Below are 20,451 nucleotides of genomic sequence, written 5' to 3'. Positions count from 1 at the left end.
CTCTTCCAGGTATGCCGTAGGCTTGTGTTGATTCAATAATACTCCCAATCACCTTTTTCATCCTATTCGCTAACACTTTAGTCAGTATCTTATAGTCCGAATTTAGAAGGCTAATAGGCCTATAATTTTCTAACTTTAATCTACTGCCCCTATTTTTGAATAAGATCGTTAACATTCCAGTTGACATAGACTCAGGGATTTCCTTATTCTCTTCCATATAATGAAACACCCTCACTAAAATGGGTGCCAAAATATCTACAAAGACTTTATAGAACTCATTTGTTAAACCGTCCAAACCCGGACTTTTATTACCTTGCGTGCTAACAATCGCTTCCTTGATTTCCATAATCGAAATCTCTTCATCACACATCATTCTCTCTGCCCGCGATACTTTGGCACTAATTGTATCCAACACTTTTACAACACACACTTTATCTACATCATTCTTTTTGTAAAGATTTCTGTAAAAGTTTTCAACTGTCTCTAAGATCCCAACAAAATCGTTTACCTTTACACCTCTTTCATCTTCCAACTCTACAATGTAACTCTTAGTTTGTTTTCTTTTTTCCAGACCCAAAAAAAAGGATGTACATTTCTCTCCCTCCAAAGCGTACTGTGCCCTGCTCCTAACAATAGCACCCAAACATTTCTTTTTTTCATAACTACCCAGCTCTGCATGGATTTTCAAATAATTCACAACATCATAGTCTGGATCCGTATCAGCCTTTTCAAGTTCATGCAACATCCTATTCCTAAGCATTATTTCTTTCTGCTTATCTAACCGGTTATGATTTTTTGCGTACCTAATACTCCTATTTTTTACTTTTACTTTCACTTCCTCCCACCATAAACACACATTCTCTTTTAACAGTACATTAGACATTTCATCATTAATACATTCAACAATTTCATTTCTATATCCTTCCTCCTTTAACAGACTGGCATTTAAACACCATACACCTCCCCCTCTCCTCTCCACACCAAAACCCATTTCAAATGACATTACTGCATGATCACTATATGCTGTAAAGGTATATGACACCTTGTATATGTATATGAAACAATTCTTGTTTTGCTAGACATAAATCAATTCTGCTTTGTTTTAATTCCTTTAGAACCACCTGCCTTCTAGAGAATACTCTTCTGTTTGGATTTTCAGCCCTCCATATATCTACTAGATTCTCCTCATTCATAAGTTTCCATAATGCATTTCTAGAAGAGTCATATCTGAATTTAGCACAACTAGAGGCATCCATTCTACTACACCTCACATTAAAATCAGTATACAGTTTTCTGAGCACAGTGTTTTTAATTTGTGAAACATTTCTCTCCTTTCAGATTCAATATTTGAAGCATAAACATTAATTAAACGAAAAACTACATTTTGAACTTCAAATTCATTTACAATAAGTCTACCATCATTGTCAGCATATATTTGTTTTACATTCTGCACCACATAATTTTTTATCAAAATAGCCACACCACATGTTTTATCTCCTCCATGACTACAAAAAATTAAATCAGACCATTTACTCTTAATCTCCTGCATTTTGGATTCTGTCCAATTGGTCTCTTGAAAACACAACATGTCTGCCTTAACAGACACTAATACCTGCTCAAATTTTCTCAAACTGTTACCGTTTAGGGATGTGACTGTAATCATTATTAATGTTTGCAGAAGTATAATCAGAGTCAAACAAGTCCTTTCAAATCCTACTTTTCCAAATCCCATCATCTCCCTGGTTTTCGACAATGACCTCTTATTTTTTACAAACAACTGAAGATCCTCACCATCTATTTCATCATCCGTCTCTTTATTTGGATTTTTGGGGGGAGCGGCTGTGAAGCCTTTTGAAAAGTGCACTTTAACAGTGCCCGTGACTTCAGTGGACCCAACCCACTCTTTGGTGTAATTCTCACACAGGCTTAAAGCTGGCTCAGGCACCTGAGAAGCACCTTGCACCATCTCCAGCTGTGTATGTATTTCACCCATCATGTCAGCAGCAGAGACTAAAACCCCGTCTCGTGCTTTGCCATAAGACATTACAGGCTCTTCAAGCTTATCTGCCATTGTCTCTGGAGTCACACTCTCCATGTCACTCTCATCCTCTCTCTCCATCGGCACACTCCCCTCCCCTTCCTCAGACGTGAGGTCCATTGTTTGCAAAAGTAAGTGATCTTCTCCCTTATTACAGCTACATCTAACTTTGGGTCTGTCACACATTTTGCACACATTTCCTATGTTCCGACATTCTCTGGCATAATGCCCTTGTTCACTACATTTGTGGCATGTGAATTCCGGACATTCCTTTAGTATGTGCCCCGGCTGAATACATAATCTACATACCTTCACTTGATTGTCGTGGATTACACGAAAATATTCAAATCCCTCGACAGTGTTAAATTTAGTAGAATATGGCAAGGATTGCACATTGTCTGTAAACTTTACCTTGCAAAATCTCATCCCATCTACAATGTCCGTTCCTGGCCACATCCTCCTCTTGATTGGCGTGGTCGCCTTCACATTCCAGCCTTTTAGTTTCTCTTCTATCTCCTCATCTGTAATGTATGCGGGCAAGTTCAAAAAGGACACCACTAGCTCATCGTTCCCTAATTCTTTAGCCATGATTTGACAGTTCTTTATCTTTAGCCCGTCTATTAGTCTTTCTTTTCCATTTACATGAGACATTGTTATTTCATACTTATTTCCGTCTTTCATTCGACATCCCAGTATTGCTCCGCAAACTTCCTTTATTCCTCTCAGCAATTCCATCGTTGTTATTTTCCCTTCTCCACTTATTTCCACGTTCACCGTCAGTTCCTTCTCATATGTTCTTTTTTTCAGTTCTTCGTTTAACATTCTGATTTCACTGTTGTCCTTTCTCGTCGTCGTTTGTATTCTTGATGTCGAAGCCATGTTGTCCGTCGGGTTATTTTAAGCAATATCCCCCAAACAGCTCACGCTGATGGGGGACAATAGCAAAAAAGTTTCACAGAAACTTCACTACAGTCACTCACAAACTTTCAAACTTATAAAGCAAATAGACCTCCAAAAACAACGATATTCTCTCTCAAGCACTCAGACACCTGCTTCTCTTCCACTTCTGAAACTCCAAAAAGGGGCGTGTGAAGCGAACGTGATAACCACTACACTACAGAAACTGCTTCTACAATTAGCTGCAAGGAGTAAACCGAATTTTACAGATATTCATGGCACATGTTCGAATTTCCGAATTAAGGGATTAATGAAATTCTCTGTTACCACTATGGTTCTTCTTCATTGTGTCAATGAGCGTTGTTTCTGCCTGTTTTCGAATCAGGGACCTTTCGCGTGTGAAGCAAACGTGATAACCACTACAGTACAGAAACTGCTGCTACAATTTTTGCAAGGAGTTAAACCGAATTTTACTGATATTCATGGCACGTGTTCAAATTTCCAAAATTAGGTATTTATGAAAATAACTATTCTCTGTTAAAAGTAAAGTACCTACTGCACGTGTTAAAGAGCACTGTTTCCGCCCGGTTTCGATCCGATGACCTTTTGCGTGTTAAGCAAACGTGATTACCACTACACTACAGAAACTGCTTCTACAATTAGCTGCAAGGAGTAAACCGAATTTTACCGATATTCATGGCACGTATTCAAATTTCCAAAATAAGGCATTAACGAATTTCTCTGTTACCACTATGATACTTCTTGAATGTGTCAATGAGCATTGTTTCTGCCCGGTTTCGAACCAAGGACTTTTCGGATGTGAAGCAAACGTGATAACAACTACACTACAGAAACTGCTGCTACATTTAGCTACAAGGAGTAAACCGAATTTTACAGATATTCATGGCACGTATTCGAATTTCCAAAATACAGAATTTATGAAAATAACTATTCTCTGTTAAAAGTGCATTACCTACTGCACGTGTCAAAGAGCACTGTTTCGGCCCGGTTTCGAACCGAGGACTTTTCGCGTGTTAAGCGAACGTGATAACCACTACACTACAGAAACTGCTGCTACATTTAGCTACGAGGAGGAAACAGAATTTTACTGATATTCATGGCACGTATTCGAATTTCCAAAATAAGGCACTAATGAAATTCTCTGTTACCACTACAGTACTTCTTGAATTTGTCAATGAGCGTTGTTTCCGCCTGGTTTCGAACCAGGGACCTTTCGCGTGTGAAGCAAACGTGATAACCACTTCACTACAGAAACTGCTGTTACATTTTGCTACAAGGAGTTAACCGAATTTTACAGATATTCATGGCACACGTTCGAATTTCCAAAATGAGGTATTTATGAAAATAACTATTCTCTGTTAAAAGTATAGTACCTACTGCACGTGTTAAAGAGCACTGTTTCCACCCGGTTTCGATCCGAGGACCTTTCGCGTGTTAAGCAAACGTGATAACCACTACACTACAGAAACTACTTCTACACTTAGCTACAAGGAGTAAACCGAATTTTACAGATATTCATGGCACGTATTCGAATTTCCAAAATAAGGCATTAACGAATTTCTCTGTTATCACATTGATACTTCTTGAATGTGTCAATTAGCATTGTTTCCGCTGGTTTCTAACCAGGGACCTTTCGTGTGTGAAGCGAACGTGATAAACACTACACCACAGAAACTGCTGCTACAATTATCTGCAAGGAGTAAACCGAATTGTAAAGATTTTCATGGAACGTATTCGAATTTCCAAAATAAGGGATTCATGAAATTCTCTGTGGTACTAATTGAATGTGTCAATGAGCGTTGTTTCCGCCCGGTTTCGAACCAGGGACCTGTCGCGTGTGAGCAAACGTGATAACCACTACACTACAGAAACTGCTGCTTAATTTTTCTGCAAGGAGTAAACCGAATTTTACAGATATTCATGGCATGTATTCGAATTTCCAAAATAAGGCATCAATGAAATTCTCTGTTACCGCTATAGTACTTCTTGAATGTGTCAATGAGCGTTGTTTCCGCCCGGTTTCGAACCAGGGACCTTTCGCGTGTGAAGCAAATGTGATAACCACTACACTACAGAAACTGCTGCTACAATTATCTTGCAAGGAGTAAACCGAATTTTACTGATATACATGGCACGTATTCGAATTTCCAAAATAAGGCAGTAATGAAATTCTCTGTTACTGCGATAGTATTTCTTGAATTTGTCATTGAGCGTTGTTCCCACCTGGTTTCGAACCAGGGACCTTTCGCGTGTGAAGCTAACGTGATAACCACTACACTACAGAAACCGCTGCAACACTTATCTGCAAGGAGTAAACTGAATTTTACTGATATACATGGCACGTGTTAAAATTTCCAAAATTAGGCATTTATGAAAATAACTATTCTCTATTAAAACAACAGTACCTACTGCACGTGTCAAAGAGCACTGTTTCCGCCCGGTTTCGAACCAAGGACCCTTCGCATGTTAAGCGAATGTGATTTTTTCTTTTTTTTGTATTTTTTAATTTTTTTTATTATCAAAAATGTTTGTTTACAATATTTACAGTACAATCTACTGTTTACAGTACAATCCACAGAGAACAATACAGAAGACACTAGACTAACAGAAGCTGGTGAACAATTCACCCCCTATCAAATTCAAGGGACCCAATGAAAAACAAAGTAAATATCAAAACAGTGCTTTCAAAAATTATAAGTGATACCTCCACTCTCCTCTCGTGAAATTAACCCACTCCCTTCAACAAAAGATTCATCAAAATGTTCCATCCCATAATTAAACAACATATCTATGTGTTTACTGAACAGTGCTATAAAGATACTCCACACCTGAACCCTCTTTCTGTCAAAAGAAACATAATTCCTCCTACAAAAAATAGCATACCTCACAAAACTCAAAACCATATTCAACAAACACACATTAACACCCTCACATTTACCAGACACTCCAAATAACAAAAGTTCCTCCCACGCATACTTTTTCACGAAATCTCCCCCCCAGTTTCTACATAACATTTCCTTAACTTTACAAAAAAAATATTTTAAGTCCTCACATTCTATAAACAAATGCATTAGAGTTTCCGGGAAACGTCCACATACATCGCATTCCCTTTCTATCTCACCATTAATTTGCTTTAACACCACCTTTGTAAATATTCTATTATGTCTTAATTTGAAATCATTATTTTCACACTCCTTACTATTATATTTTACATTTAAATTTTCCCATATCTTTTTTTCATCTAATTCCGGAAAAACTACTTTCCAAAATTTCTCAGCAGCCGGCCTTCTACACACTTTTCCTACCATTATTCTATACAATCTTTTCACTGGTATACTAGATAAATGTACTTTCTTCTTACTGCTACCAATGAACAAATTAGGAAATACAAATAAATCTTCTCTTTCAACTTCACTATTTATTAAATCAACCCATTCTCTTGGTATACTATTCTTTATCTTGTTATACATATTATTCACTGTTCCCCTTCCCACCTCTTCATCCCATTCATTGATTATGTCAAAAATAGCTTCCCCAGGTAAAAACCCTGGAATTGCCTCATATGTATAATCTTTTATTTGCCGTAGACCTGCACTCATAAATACTTTATTATACAAAACTTTTTCTTTGTTCTTGATTTTCTCATTCAGAAATATAGGTTGATTCATAATCAGGTCAATATGTCCACATTCATAATATACATTAGGCAACAACTCTGCCCATGCATTTAGCACCTCTTTATAAAAATCTGGTACCTTTTCAAACATTGCCCTTTTAAGCCCCATCAATAAACCATTATCCTCACAACCACCACTCTCCTCTAAGTAGACTTTAAAGAAGTGTTTCCAGCCATAATCTTCACTGTCATACAAATATTTCTTTACTGTTTTTATCCTAATAGCTTTTCTTTTGACATCTAAATCTACAAGTTTTAAACCTCCATCCACATAGTCAGCAATCAATGTTTTCTGAGCTATTCTCACTCCTTTACCATCCCATATAAAATTTGACACCACATTATTCAATTCATTTAGGACCCACTCCGGCATGTCCAGGACTCCCAAAACATACACAAATTTGGATAATACCAAAGCATTTGCAACAATTACTTTCCCTTGTAACTTAAGTTTTCTATTTTTCCAGAAATTCAACGTTAGCTTGACTTTATTAAGGATCCCAGTCCAAGTTATATCTTTTGCCTCTTTCTCCTTTACACCAATGTTTACTCCCAGCACTTTAATAAAATCCTTTGCGCTCTTGAATGGAATCTCACACCCTTTTACATTGATATCCCCAACAAACATTATTTCAGTCTTCTCTATATTAACTTTAGCACCCGATGCCTTGCCATATATATCTATGATTTCCATAATGCTTCCAATACTTTCTATATCCTTCACAGTACAAGTAGTGTCATCAGCGTACTGATGTACAACACTGACACCGCCACCTGGGATTCCAATACCCCTTACTTCTTTATTACTATTTATCAATGTAGCTAACGGTTCTGTAGAAACACTGTACAGCAGAGCTGACAAAGGACAGCCCTGCCTTACTGACCTCTCCACAGGAAAAGTATCTGTTAACACTCCGTTACATTTCACACAACTTTTAGCCCCACTATACAACAGGTTGATCCAAGATACAAACTTTGGCCCAAACCCAAACCTCTCCATAGTTTGTAATAAAAAGCTGTGCTCCACTCTATCAAAAGCTTTGTTAAAATCCAAACTTAAAACTATACCACCTTCATTTTTCATTTGATTAACAACATCCCTAATTGTACAAATTACATCTGCAATATCTCTTCCAGGTATGCCGTAGGCTTGTGTTGATTCAATAATACTCCCAATCACCTTTTTCATCCTATTCGCTAACACTTTAGTCAGTATCTTATAGTCCGAATTTAGAAGGCTAATAGGCCTATAATTTTCTAACTTTAATCTACTGCCCCTATTTTTGAATAAGATCGTTAGCATTCCAGTTGACATAGACTCAGGGATTTCCTTATTCTCTTCCATATAATGAAACACCCTCACTAAAATGGGTGCCAAAATATCTACAAAGACTTTATAGAACTCATTTGTTAAACCGTCCAAACCCGGACTTTTATTACCTTGCGTGCTAACAATTGCTTCCTTGATTTCCATAATCGAAATCTCTTCATCACACATCATTCTCTCTGCTTGCGATACTTTGGCACTAATTGTATCCAACACTTTTACAACACACACTTTATCTACATCATTCTTTTTGTAAAGATTTCTGTAAAAGTTTTCAACTGTCTCTAAGATCCCAACAAAATCGTTTACCTTTACACCTCTTTCATCTTCCAACTCTACAATGTAAATCTTAGTTTGTTTTCTTTTTTCCAGACCCAAAAAAAAGGATGTACATTTCTCTCCCTCCAAAGCGTACTGTGCCCTGCTCCTAACAATAGCACCCAAACATTTATTTTTTTCATAACTACCCAGCTCTGCATGGATTTTCAAATAATTCACAACATCATAGTCTGGATCCGTATCAGCCTTTTCAAGTTCATGCAACATCCTATTCCTAAGCATTATTTCTTTCTGCTTATCTAACCGGTTATGATTTTTTGCGTACCTAATACTCCTATTTTTTATTTTTACTTTCACTTCCTCCCACCATAAACACACATTCTCTTTTAACAGTACATTAGACATTTCATCATTAATACATTCAACAATTTCATTTCTATATCCTTCCTCCTTTAACAGACTGGCATTTAAACACCATACACCTCCCCCTCTCCTCTCCACACCAAAACCCATTTCAAATGACATTACTGCATGATCACTATATGCTGTAAAGGTATATGACACCTTCTTAACATTCTGCACCAATTCTTGTTTTGCTAGACATAAATCAATTCTGCTTTGTTTTAATTCCTTTAGAACCACCTGCCTTCTAGAGAATACTCTTCTGTTTGGATTTTCAGCCCTCCATATATCTACTAGATTTTCCTCATTCATAAGTTTCCATAATGCATTTCTAGAAGAGTCATATCTGAATTTAGCACAACTAGAGGCATCCATTCTACTACACCTCACATTAAAATCTCCTATCAGTATACAGTTTTCTGAGCACAGTGTTTTTAATTTGTGAAACATTTCTCTCCTTTCAGATTCAATATTTGAAGCATAAACATTAATTAAACGAAAAACTACATTTTGAACTTCAAATTCAATTACAATAAGTCTACCATCATTGTCAGCATATATTTGTTTTACATTCTGCAACACATCATTTTTTATCAAAATAGCCACACCACATGTTTTATCTCCTCCATGACTACAAAAAATTAAATCAGACCATTTACTCTTAATCTCCTGCATTTTGGATTCTGTCCAATTGGTCTCTTGAAAACACAACATGTCTGCCTTAACAGACACTAATACCTGCTCAAATTTTCTCATGTTTCTCAAACTGTTACCGTTTAGGGATGTGACTGTAATCATTATTAATGTTTGCAGAAGTATAATCAGTCAAACAAGCCCTTTCAAATTCTACTTTTTCTTTTTTCCAAATCCCATCATCTCCCTGGTTTTCGACAATGACCTCTTATTTTTTACAAACAACTGAAGATCCTCACCATCTATTTCATCATCCATCTCTTTATTTGGATTTTTTGGGGGGAGCGGCTGTGAAGCCTTTTGAAAAGTGCGCTTTAACAGTGCCCGTGACTTCAGTGGACCCAACCCACTCTTTGGTGTAATTCTCACACAGGCTTAAAGCTGGCTCAGGCACCTGAGAAGCACCTTGCACCATCTCCACCTGTGTATGTATTTCACCCATCATGTGCTGCTGTTCCACCTTGTCAGCAGCAGAGACTAAAACCCCGTCTCGTGCTTTGCCATAAGACATTACAGGCTCTTCAAGCTTATCTGCCATTGTCTCTGGAGTCACACTCTCCATGTCACTCTCATCCTCTCTCTCCATCGGCACACTCCCCTCCCCTTCCTCAGACGTGAGGTCCATTGTTTGCAAAAGTAAGTGATCTTCTCCCTTGTTACAGCTACATCTAACTTTGGGTCTGTCACACATTTTGCACACATTTCCTATGTTCCGACATTCTCTGGCATAATGCCCTTGTTCACTACATTTGTGGCATGTGAAATCCGGACACTCCTTTAGTATGTGCCCCGGCTGAATACATAATCTACATACCTTCACTTGATTGTCGTGGATTACACGAAAATATTCAAATCCCTCGACAGTGTTAAATTTAGTAGAAAATGGCAAGGATTGCACATTGTCTGTAAACTTTACCTTGCAAAATCTTGTCCCATCTACAATGTCCGTTCCTGGCCACATCCTCCTCTTGATTGGCGTGGTCGCCTTCACCTTCCAGCCTTTTAGTTTCTCTTCTATCTCCTCATCCATAATGTATGCGGGCAAGTTCAAAAAGGACACCACTAGCTCATCGTTCCCTAATTCTTTAGCCATGATTTGACAGTTCTTTATCTTTAGCCCGTCTATTAGTCTTTCTTTTCCATTTACATGAGACATTGTTATTTCATACTTATTTCCGTCTTTCATTCGACATCCCAGTATTGCTCCGCAAACTTCCTTTATTCCTCTCAGCAATTCCATCGTTGTTATTTTCCCTTCTCCACTTATTTCCACGTTCACCGTCAGTTCCTTCTCATATGTTCTTTTTTTCAGTTCTTCGTTTAACATTCTGATTTCACTGTTGTCCTTTCTCGTCGTCGTTTGTATTCTTGATGTCGAAGCCATGTTGTCTGTCCGGTTATTTTAAGCAACATCCCCCAAACAGCTCACGCTGATGGGGGACAATAGCAAAAAAGTTTCACAGAAACTTCACTACAGTCACTCACAAACTTTCAAACTTATAAAGCAAATAGACCTCCAAAAACAACGATATTCTCTCTCAAGCACTCAGACACCTGCTTCTCTTCCACTTCTGAAACTCCAAAAAGGGGCGTGTGAAGCGAACGTGATAACCACTACACTACAGAAACTGCTGCTACAATTATCTGCAAGGAGTAAACCGAATTTTACAGATATTCATGGCACGTATTCGAATTTCCAAAATAAGGCATCAATGAAATTCTCTGTTACCGCAATAGTACTTCTTGAATGTGTCAATGAGCGTTGTTTCCGACCGGTTTTGAACCAAAGACTTTTCGCATGTGAAGCAAACGTGATAACCACTACACTACAGAAACTGCTGCTACATTTAGCTACAAGGAGTAAACCGAATTTTACAGATATTCATGGCACGTATTCAAATGTCCAAAATACAGAATTTATGAAAATAACTTTTCTCTTTTAAAAGTACAGTACCTTACAGGACGTGTCAAAGAGAACTGTTTCCACCCGGTTTCGAACCGAGGACCTTTCACGTGTTAAGCAAACATGCTAACCACTACACTACAGAAGCTGCTGCTACAGTTTGCTACAAAGAGTAAACCGAATTTTACAGATATTCATGGCACGTATTCGAATTTCCAAAATAAGGCATCAATGAAATTATCTGTTACCGCAATAGTACTTCTTGAATTTGTCAATGAGCGTTGTTTCCTCCAGGTTTCGAACCAGGGACCTTTCGCATGTGAAGCAAACGTGATAACCACTACACTACAGAAACTGCTGCTACAATTAGCTGCAAGGAGTAAACCGAATTTTACCGATATTCATGGCACGTATTCAAATTTCCAAAATAAGTCATTAATGAAATTATCTGTTACCGCTATAGTACTTCTTGAATTTGTCAATGAGCGCTGTTTCCGCAAGGTTTCGAACCAGGGACCTTTCGCGTGTGAAGCAAACATGATAACCACTACACTAAAGACACTGCTGCTACAATTATCTGCAATGAGTAAAGCGAATTTTACAGATATTCATGGCACGTATTCGAATTTCCAAAATACAGAATTTATGAAAATAACTTTTCTCTGTTAAAAGTACAGTACCTACTGCACGTGTTCAAATTTCCAAAATTAGGTATTTATGAAAATAACTATTCTCTGTTAAAAGTAAAGTACCTACTGCACGTGTTAAAGAGCACTGTTTCCGCCCGGTTTCGATCCGAGGACCTTTTGCGTGTTAAGCAAACGTGATAACCACTACACTACAGAAACTGCTGCTATAGTTAGCTACAAGGAGTAAACCGAATTTTACAGATATTCATGGCACGTATTCGAATTTCCAAAATAAGGCATGAACGAATTTCTCTGTTACCACTATGATACTTCTTGAATGTGTCATTGAGCGTTGTTTCTGACCGGTTTCGAACCGAGGACCTTTCGCGTGTTAAGCAAACATGATAACCACTACACTACAGAAACTGCTGCTACATTTAGTTATGAGGAGGAAACCGAATTTTACTGATATTCATGGCACGTATTGGAATTTCCAAAATACAGAATTTATGAAAATAACTTTACTCTGTTAAAAGTACAGTACCTACTGCACGTGTCAAAGAGCACTGTTTCCACTCGGTTTCGAACCAAGGACCTTTCGCGTGTTAAGCAAACGTGATAACAACTACACTACAGAAACTGCTGCTACAGTTTGTTACAAGTAGTAAACCGAATTTTACTGATATTCATGAAGAGAAGTTCATGAATACTTACTTTGGAAATTCGAATACGTTCCATGAATATCTTTAAAATTCGGTTTACTCCTTGCAGCTAATTGTAGCAGTAGTTTCTATGGTGTAGTGTTTATCACGTTCGCTTCACACGTGAAAGGTCCCTGGTTCGAAACCAGCGGAAACAATGCTCATTGACACATTCAAGAAGTACTATAGCGGTAACAGAGAATTTCATTAATGTCTTATTTTGGAAATTCGAATACGTGCCATGAATATCTGTAAAATTCGGTTTACTCCTTGCAGAAAAATCAAGCAGCAGTTTCTGTAGTGTAGTGGTTATCGCTTTTGCTTAACACGCGAAAAAGGTCCTCGATTCGAAACCGGGTGGAAACAGTGCTCTTTGACACGTCCAATAAGGTACTGTACTTTTAACAGAGAATAGTTATTTTCATAAATTCTGTATTTTTGAAATTCGAATATGTGCCATGAATATCTGTAAAATTCGGTTTACTCCTTGCAGAAAAATCAAGCAGCAGTTTCTGTAGTGTAGTGGTTATCACGTTCGCTTCACACGCGAAAGGTCCCTGGTTCGAAACCAGGCGGAAACAACGCTCATTGACACGTCCAATAAGGTACTGTACTTTTAACAGAGAATAGTTATTTTCATAAATTCTGTATTTTTGAAATTCGAATATGTGCCATGAATATCTGTAAAATTCGGTTTACTCCTTGCAGAAAAATCAAGCAGCAGTATTTTGGAAATTCGAATACGTGCCATGAATATCTGTAAAATTCGGATTACTCCTTGTAGCTAAATGTAGCAGCAGTTTCTGTAGTGTAGTTGTTATCACGTTTGCTTCACATCCGAAAAGTCCTTGGTTCGAAACCGGGCGGAAACAACGCTCATTGACACATTCAAGAAGTATCATAGTGGTAACAGAGAAATCCGTTAATGCCTTATTTTGGAAATTTGAATACGTGCCATGAATATCGGTAAAATTCGGTTTACTCCTTGCAGCTAATTGTAGAAGCAGTTTCTATAGTGTAGTGGTTATCATGTTTCCTTCACACACGAAAAGTCCCTGGTTCGAAACCGGGTGGAAACCAACCTCATTGACACATTCAAGAAGTACTATAGCGTTAACAGAGAATTTAATTAATGCCTTATTTTGGAAATTCGAATACGTGCCATGTATATCAGTAAAATTCGGTTTACTCCTTGCAGCTAATTGTAGCAGCAGTTTCTGTAGTGTAGTAGTTATCACGTTTGCTTCACACGCGAAAGGTCCCTGGTTCGAAACCGGGCGGAAACAACGCTCATTGACACATTCAAGAAGTACTATAGCGGTAACAGAGAATTTCATTAATGCCTTATTTTGGAAATTCGAATACGTTCCATGAATATCTGTAAAATTCGGTTTACTCCTTGCAGAAAAATCAAGCAGCAGTTTCTGTAGTGTAGTGGTTATCACGTTCGCTTTACACGCGAAAGGTCCTCGGTTCGAAACCGGCTGGAAACAGTGCTATTTGACACGTGCAGTAGGTACTGTACTTTTAACAGAGAATAGTTATTTTCATAAATGCCTAATTTTGGAAATTTGAACGCGTGCCATGAATATCTATAAAATTCGGTTTACTCCTTGTAGATAAATGTAGCAGCAGTTTCTGTATTGTAGTGGTTATCATGTTTGCTTCACACGCGAAAGGTCCCTGGTTCGAAACCAGGCGGAAACAACGCTCATTGACACATTGAAGAAGTACCATAGTGGTAACAGAGAATTTCATTAATCCCTTATTTTGGAAATTCGAATACGTGCCATGAATATCTTTAAAATTCGGTTTACTCCTTGTAGCTAAATGTAGCAGCAGTTTCTGTGGTGTAGTGGTTATCACGTTCGCTTCACACGCGAAAGGTCCCTGGTTCGAAACCGGGCGAAAACAATGCTCATTGACACATTCAAGAAGTACTGTAGCGTTAACAGATAATTTCATTAATGCCTTATTTTGGAAATTTGAATACGTGCCATGAATATCTGTAAAATTCGGTTTACTCCTTGCAGAAAAATCAAGCAGCAGTTTCTGTAGTGTAGTGGTTATCACGTTCGCTTCACACGCGAAAGGTCCCTGGTTTGAAACCAGGCGGAAACAACGCTCATTAACACATTCAATTAGTACCACAGAGAATTTCATTAATCCCTTATTTTGGAAATTCGAATACGTTCCATGAAAATCTTTAAAATTTGGTTTACTCCTTGCAGCTAATTGTAGCAGTAGTTTCTGTGGTGTAGTATTTATCACGTTCGCTTCACACACGAAAGGTCCCTGGTTCGAAACCAGTGGAAACAACGCTCATTGACACGTTCAAGAAGTATCATAGTGATAACAGAGAAATGCATTAATCACTTATTTTGGAAATTCGAATACGTGCCATGAATATCGGTAAAATTCGGTTTACTCCTTGCAAAACGATCGAGCAGCGGTTTCTGTAGTGTAGTGGTTATCACGTTCGCTTTACACGCGAAAGGTCTTCGTTTCAAAACCGGGCGGAAACAGTGCTCTTTGACATGTGCAGTAGGTACTGTACTTTTAACAGAGAATAATTATTTTCATAAATCCCTAATTTTGGAAATTCGAATACGTGCCATGAATATCTGTAAAATTCGGTTTACTCCTTGTAGCTAAATGTAGCAGCAGTTTCTGTAGTGTAGTGGTTATCACGTTTGCTTCACACGCGAAAAGTCCACGGTTCGAAGCTGGGCGGGGACAACGCTCATTTACACATTCAAGAAGTATCATAGTGGTAACAGAGAAATTCATTAATGCCTTATTTTGGAAATTCGAATACGTGCCATGAATATCGGTAAAATTCGGTTTACCACTTGCAGAAAGATCGAGCAGCGGTTTCTGTAGTGTAGTGGTTATCACGTTCGCTTTACACGCGAAAGGTCCTCGGTTCGAAACCGGGTGGAAACAGTGCTCTTAGACACGTGTTGATGATCAGTTACTTGAGAAGTAGACCAAGTCAGGACGCTGGACAGGGTGGATTCAATTATAGTAAGGCATTTTATTATGAGACAAAGATATTTGGCAAAGCGTGCACGGACTCCTTCGTTTAGCTCATAGTGAACTAGCGGAAGAGAGCGCCGAAACATGGTGTGCATCCAATTTACACAATGAAATAACAGTGTGTTGACGTAGGTTGAGTCTAGTAGGTCCGCTCTCCTGACTGGTCGATGAGTGGAGGGACGGTCCATTCTCCAGGTGGTGTCGACTTCCCATTGGCCCTGGGCAGTGTCCTTTGTCCTCGGAGTCCAACACCCCTAAGTGTGTTTTTCTGCTAATTCGTGTCTGGTTGGTTACGATATTCATGGAATGTTGTTTTTTACACCAGTGGTCAGTTCGTGTGGCTAGGGCGCTTTCATGTCTTGACATTTTTGTGTGAGTGCTTAAGTCAGCCATCTGTCTCTGGGTGTGGTCGTGATTGGTATCAGTTGGTTGCTCAATATGTCTCTGGAATTTTGTTGTGTGCTGTTGTGAAGCATGTTGTGCAAATGCCCTCCTTATATATCATTAGGTAAAACGTTAGATTATCTTTATTACAAATCCCCCTCTTCACGTCTGCAAGACGTGACAAAGAAAAAGGGGAACAGGCTTGCTCGGCGGTAGGTACTTGTCGTCTCATTGATCTGAACTTTCACTCGGTCCGTAGCTCACCATCTGCTCCGTTATCATCTCTCTAAAGTTCTGGTTATTAAACCTCTTGCACACGGGACCAAACAACAACCACACAACCCAAACACACTCATACAGGTTAAAGCAGCCCATAATACAGTTCTTGCAACACTTTTCCATTTCCCAAACATGAGCTGTGTTATCAGAAATGTACGTACAGCAATGAACCTAATCATTCTACCTCCACCATCCTCTTTGCCCGTAACATATCGAGAGTCAGTCTATTTTACCAGGTCATGAGGGAGGTGGCGGATAATTGGTCAGAGAACCTCTTTACTGCATCCCCTGTTTCATTCATGAATCTCTGTTGATTAAATGATGTCATTAATTCAATCCACATTATTATTTATTGTCAACTACCAACATAATGTAGTGTTAAAGCCTTCACATATTTGATTCATAACTTTGTATTCATCTGGAACTTCCCTGAGGATGCCAATAGCATCCATCTAGACAAAGCCATTCCCATCCTTATCAAAACTCCTCCTGTACCTACTTTAGCCTCCTATAACTGGTCTCTTATCACTAATTCAAACTGGTTGGACCAATAACCCCAGGGCGCAAGTTCCTAACCACCCTTTGTGGTAATTCTTGTCGTATGCGTCCTTTGCTGGTACTAGCCCACCCTTCATCAGCCATAGGTGCTATGAGGTTACACATTTTCTCCTGTGCTTTCAAACCTAAGTCAGTCACATTAACGATTACCTTTCCAGCCGTTAAAATCATCTCAATTCTCGGTGCCATTCTTGTATCTATAACACTGGTGCTCATCAGGAATCCAGGTGAACCGAGGTGGGTTGGCTGAGTACTTCAATCTGGCCAACCCCAATTCCTGTACAGTTGTCTGCTTCCCCAAGGAATTGTTTAATGCTCACCTAAAATTCTACATCTTGATCTTCTTTGATTCCTTATTCTGTACGTCACTCATCAGTGTATTATATAGTTTATCTTCTACTTCTTCTCAATGACAACGGTATCGTATGATTAGTACCCGAAGGTGTTGGATCTGAATGTATCAGAAAGATTAGATTATGATGCAGCTCAGAGCCTCTACTCTTCCCAAAAACCGTCAACCCTCCCCTGCCCTTAGTCGATCTGCTAGGTACCACCCCATACTCACACCTCTAGGAGCACACACAGTGATGAACGGTCGGGATAGGAAATCTCCGTTAAGGAGGTAACCCCCGGACCTTATTGGTTCTCGGTTCTTCTCCTAACTCTGTGTGTGATCATCAGTGCTCATATGTGTACATACCTTCTTGCAGTGGGTAACGTGGACCCATGTGACTCTCTCAGCTTTCCTACTGGCAAAGGCAATGGTTTAATAGCACCTGGTATGGGCCTTCCCAACGGGACTGCTTCCAGTTTTTTCTCCTCAGGGACTGGATCCACACCCAGTCTCCTAGTTGGATTGAGTGAATCACCTTCTCCTGCAATTCACCTGTTGGACACAAAATCTTGGACATACGGGTTTGGTTAACAGTCTTCTCATGTGCTCTGCTAGTATATCTTTAACTTATATGTCTACCTGTTCTGGTATTTCTATTCTCCCTAACTCTGGCATTCTATAGGCTCTACCTGATTAGCTAAACTGTCATCCATCATTTAAAGAGATGGCTCTTAGTAAACCAACTCTAGGGATAATATCTTGACTTAATATTTTAGCTACCATAATCATGTCCACCAAGTAAGTTGGGAATGCTTCTACCCATTTGCTATACTTATCTGTTATTGTTAAACACCCCTTCTTCCCCTCAATTCGGAATAGTTCAATAAGTCCATTTCCAAATGTTGGAATGGACATTCTACAAACAATGTTTTTGTTCTAGTAGCATCCTATCCTGTTCTATCGCCTGCTCTACTATACTCCCCCTTTTTATACATGGCTCAAGCCCTGTATCAATTTTGCTGCATTTCTTAACAATGTCTTTGGTAAGGTTAGTAAATTATCCTTATGTCAGCCCTTCTCTTGTAGGATTGCCCCCTTTTACTTTCCACATGTCCAATTCTCCCTGGGGCATTCCTCCTTAGCTACCCTGTAACAATTCTCTATCAAGTGTCTTAAGATTTATCTGTGCTGCTTTGTGTGGTTTTAAATGCCTATGTGCTTGTGTGTGTAAATAGTAATATCTCTTCTTAGAGAATTTACCAAACATAACCTTAAAATCAAAACTATAATACATGCCTATGGAGCCGATAGTCTCTCCATGTATTAATATCCTAACTAAATGAACCTAACTAAATTATCCTTCTATCTTCTATTCTTATGTCTTTTCTGTCTCTCCCAGTGTTATTTCTGTCCTCACCTGTTTATAATTTAACTATGCTGGTCTCCACTCACTAACCGTTATCTAATTCTTCTGTGTCCCTTTTATCTTCTCTTCCTTGCTTATGCTCTCCTCCTACTTCCAACCCATCAAGGTCTCAGCAGTGCAGGGGAGTACTAAATGTCTCATTGTCTTATTCCATAGCTACTTAAATTTATCTCGATACCCTCAATGATCCTGGATCACCTACAGATGTCATATATTCCTGTCCTGTTGACAAAAGTCTACCCTTATTAAACTTATTCACAACAAAATATAATAATACTATTATGTCGATTCCATAGCCTTGTTGTGTTAAATCTCTTACACTGAATACAACCACCGCTGACTTTCTAAGGGAAAATAAACTTATCTAGATAATGTAAAAAGTACCCCTAATTATCAAACGATATTCACATAACATAATCAGATCAAAATGACTAATCTGAACTACTCCACAAAGAAAAATTATTGTACCCTTATCGTCATTCTCATTGGTTCAAATTATCCAATTGTGTGTAAGAACTTTAATTCCATCATAATTACCAGTTCTACAAATTTCCTTAAAGTCAGTATCACAAATGACCTTAAATTCACCATCCAAATGGCTTTTCATTGCGGCTGATCAGACCACAAAAGGAAAAGTCACCAGAGGGGTCGAAAGTCCTACCACCCTTTCAGAACCGTGTTTCTTACTACATTTAGACAAATGAAGTCTAAGAACTTTATCTACATTTTGTATCTCAATTTCCCAGAACAATCCCTATGAGAGGAATTTCACGTGCTTAATTAAAACTCAGAAACCAAAACTTCAAAATGCCATGTGTGTATACCCCTTTAAGATATCCTAGGAACTTTTCCCCAAAGAGCTCCTTTTTCCATAAAATAACCACTTGGTCAGCATTTCCTCATACTACACCGATTCAAAAACCCAAACGTTAACTACAAACAAAACCTAAAAATACTTTATAATTCCATTATACTCCCCCCAATCATTAGTTTTAAACTTAATTGAACATGCGCTACCCTTGGATACAATACTGTACTTCAAACCTATTAAACTCCCCTACTTTAACATACTACTTGACTAATTTAACCCAAGATTGCTTAAAACCTTAAACCCCTTCAGTTTGTCTGCAAACCGGCCCATTCTGTTTGCTAAGAATACCCTGCCATTATACACAACTGTGTTTAATGTGCACCGTCCTTGTAAAAATAAAATTAACTCCACCTGCAATTCACTTTACTAACTTAATATTTTTCCATGCAATGTTCAAATCCCCACCAGTGAGAGTTCCTAAGGATACTCCGGCAATGATTATGAAAATAACAAACAGGGGAGCTGATATCCCTAGCCTCTCCCAGGGAGGGAGATAACCCGACCCTGGGCGTGGCGCCTTAGGTCGTGGAAACGGGAGCTGTGGTCCCATTTTCCCCAACTAAGGTTTCAGTGGTTGGAATCGAATTTTAGGGCGCGCAAATCGGCCCTGGTTTCAGTCAAAGTTCTGGAAGGGGTTGGGGCCGGAGTGCAGTGTGTAAGGTGGTGCCAAGGCGCGCCTGATTTACCTTTGACCTGGACAGAGTGTGAAGTAACTTCCTTCACTTCGTACGGTCCAGTCCACCTGGGTTCCAGCCACTTTCTCTTGTGGACTTTGACCCTCACCCAGTCCCCAACTTTTACCTTCAGTGGTGGCGAATCTCCCGACAGCTCCCCCTCTTGGACCTTGCGGATCTGTGTGGAGAGAGCTGCAGAAAGTTCCGTCAGTTTTCTCACATAGTCAGACATTGCAATTTGTTGTACATCAAGGGCGGGCATATGACCTCCCTCCCTTGGTGGACCAGGCATGACTCTACCAGTCATTATCTCATGAGGA

General features: G+C 38.9%; 7 non-coding genes across 7 annotated transcripts; 6 read left to right on the top strand and 1 right to left on the bottom strand.

Annotated features, from left to right (window-relative positions):
• Nucleotides 1-12,011: 12,011 nt before the first annotated feature.
• On the bottom strand, nucleotides 12,012-12,084 carry trnav-aac (transfer RNA valine (anticodon AAC)). The gene has a single exon. It is a non-coding gene; the product is annotated as a tRNA-Val (tRNA).
• A 990-nt stretch (nucleotides 12,085-13,074) lies between these two features.
• On the top strand, nucleotides 13,075-13,147 carry trnav-cac (transfer RNA valine (anticodon CAC)). Its single transcript has one exon. It is a non-coding gene; the product is annotated as a tRNA-Val (tRNA).
• An 839-nt stretch (nucleotides 13,148-13,986) lies between these two features.
• On the top strand, nucleotides 13,987-14,059 carry trnav-uac (transfer RNA valine (anticodon UAC)). Its single transcript has one exon. It is a non-coding gene; the product is annotated as a tRNA-Val (tRNA).
• A 348-nt stretch (nucleotides 14,060-14,407) lies between these two features.
• trnav-cac (transfer RNA valine (anticodon CAC)) lies at nucleotides 14,408-14,480 on the top strand. The gene has a single exon. It is a non-coding gene; the product is annotated as a tRNA-Val (tRNA).
• Nucleotides 14,481-14,614: 134 nt separating this feature from the next.
• On the top strand, nucleotides 14,615-14,687 carry trnav-cac (transfer RNA valine (anticodon CAC)). Its single transcript has one exon. It is a non-coding gene; the product is annotated as a tRNA-Val (tRNA).
• A 331-nt stretch (nucleotides 14,688-15,018) lies between these two features.
• trnav-uac (transfer RNA valine (anticodon UAC)) lies at nucleotides 15,019-15,091 on the top strand. Its single transcript has one exon. It is a non-coding gene; the product is annotated as a tRNA-Val (tRNA).
• A 348-nt stretch (nucleotides 15,092-15,439) lies between these two features.
• On the top strand, nucleotides 15,440-15,512 carry trnav-uac (transfer RNA valine (anticodon UAC)). The gene has a single exon. It is a non-coding gene; the product is annotated as a tRNA-Val (tRNA).
• The last annotated feature ends 4,939 nt before the right edge of the window (nucleotides 15,513-20,451 follow it).

The sequence above is a fragment of the Salmo trutta genome, unplaced genomic scaffold, assembly GCF_901001165.1.
Source record: "Salmo trutta unplaced genomic scaffold, fSalTru1.1, whole genome shotgun sequence".
Taxonomy (NCBI): domain Eukaryota; kingdom Metazoa; phylum Chordata; class Actinopteri; order Salmoniformes; family Salmonidae; genus Salmo; species Salmo trutta.
Note: the sequence above shows the minus strand (reverse complement) of the source record. Positions and strands in the feature narration are given on the sequence as shown.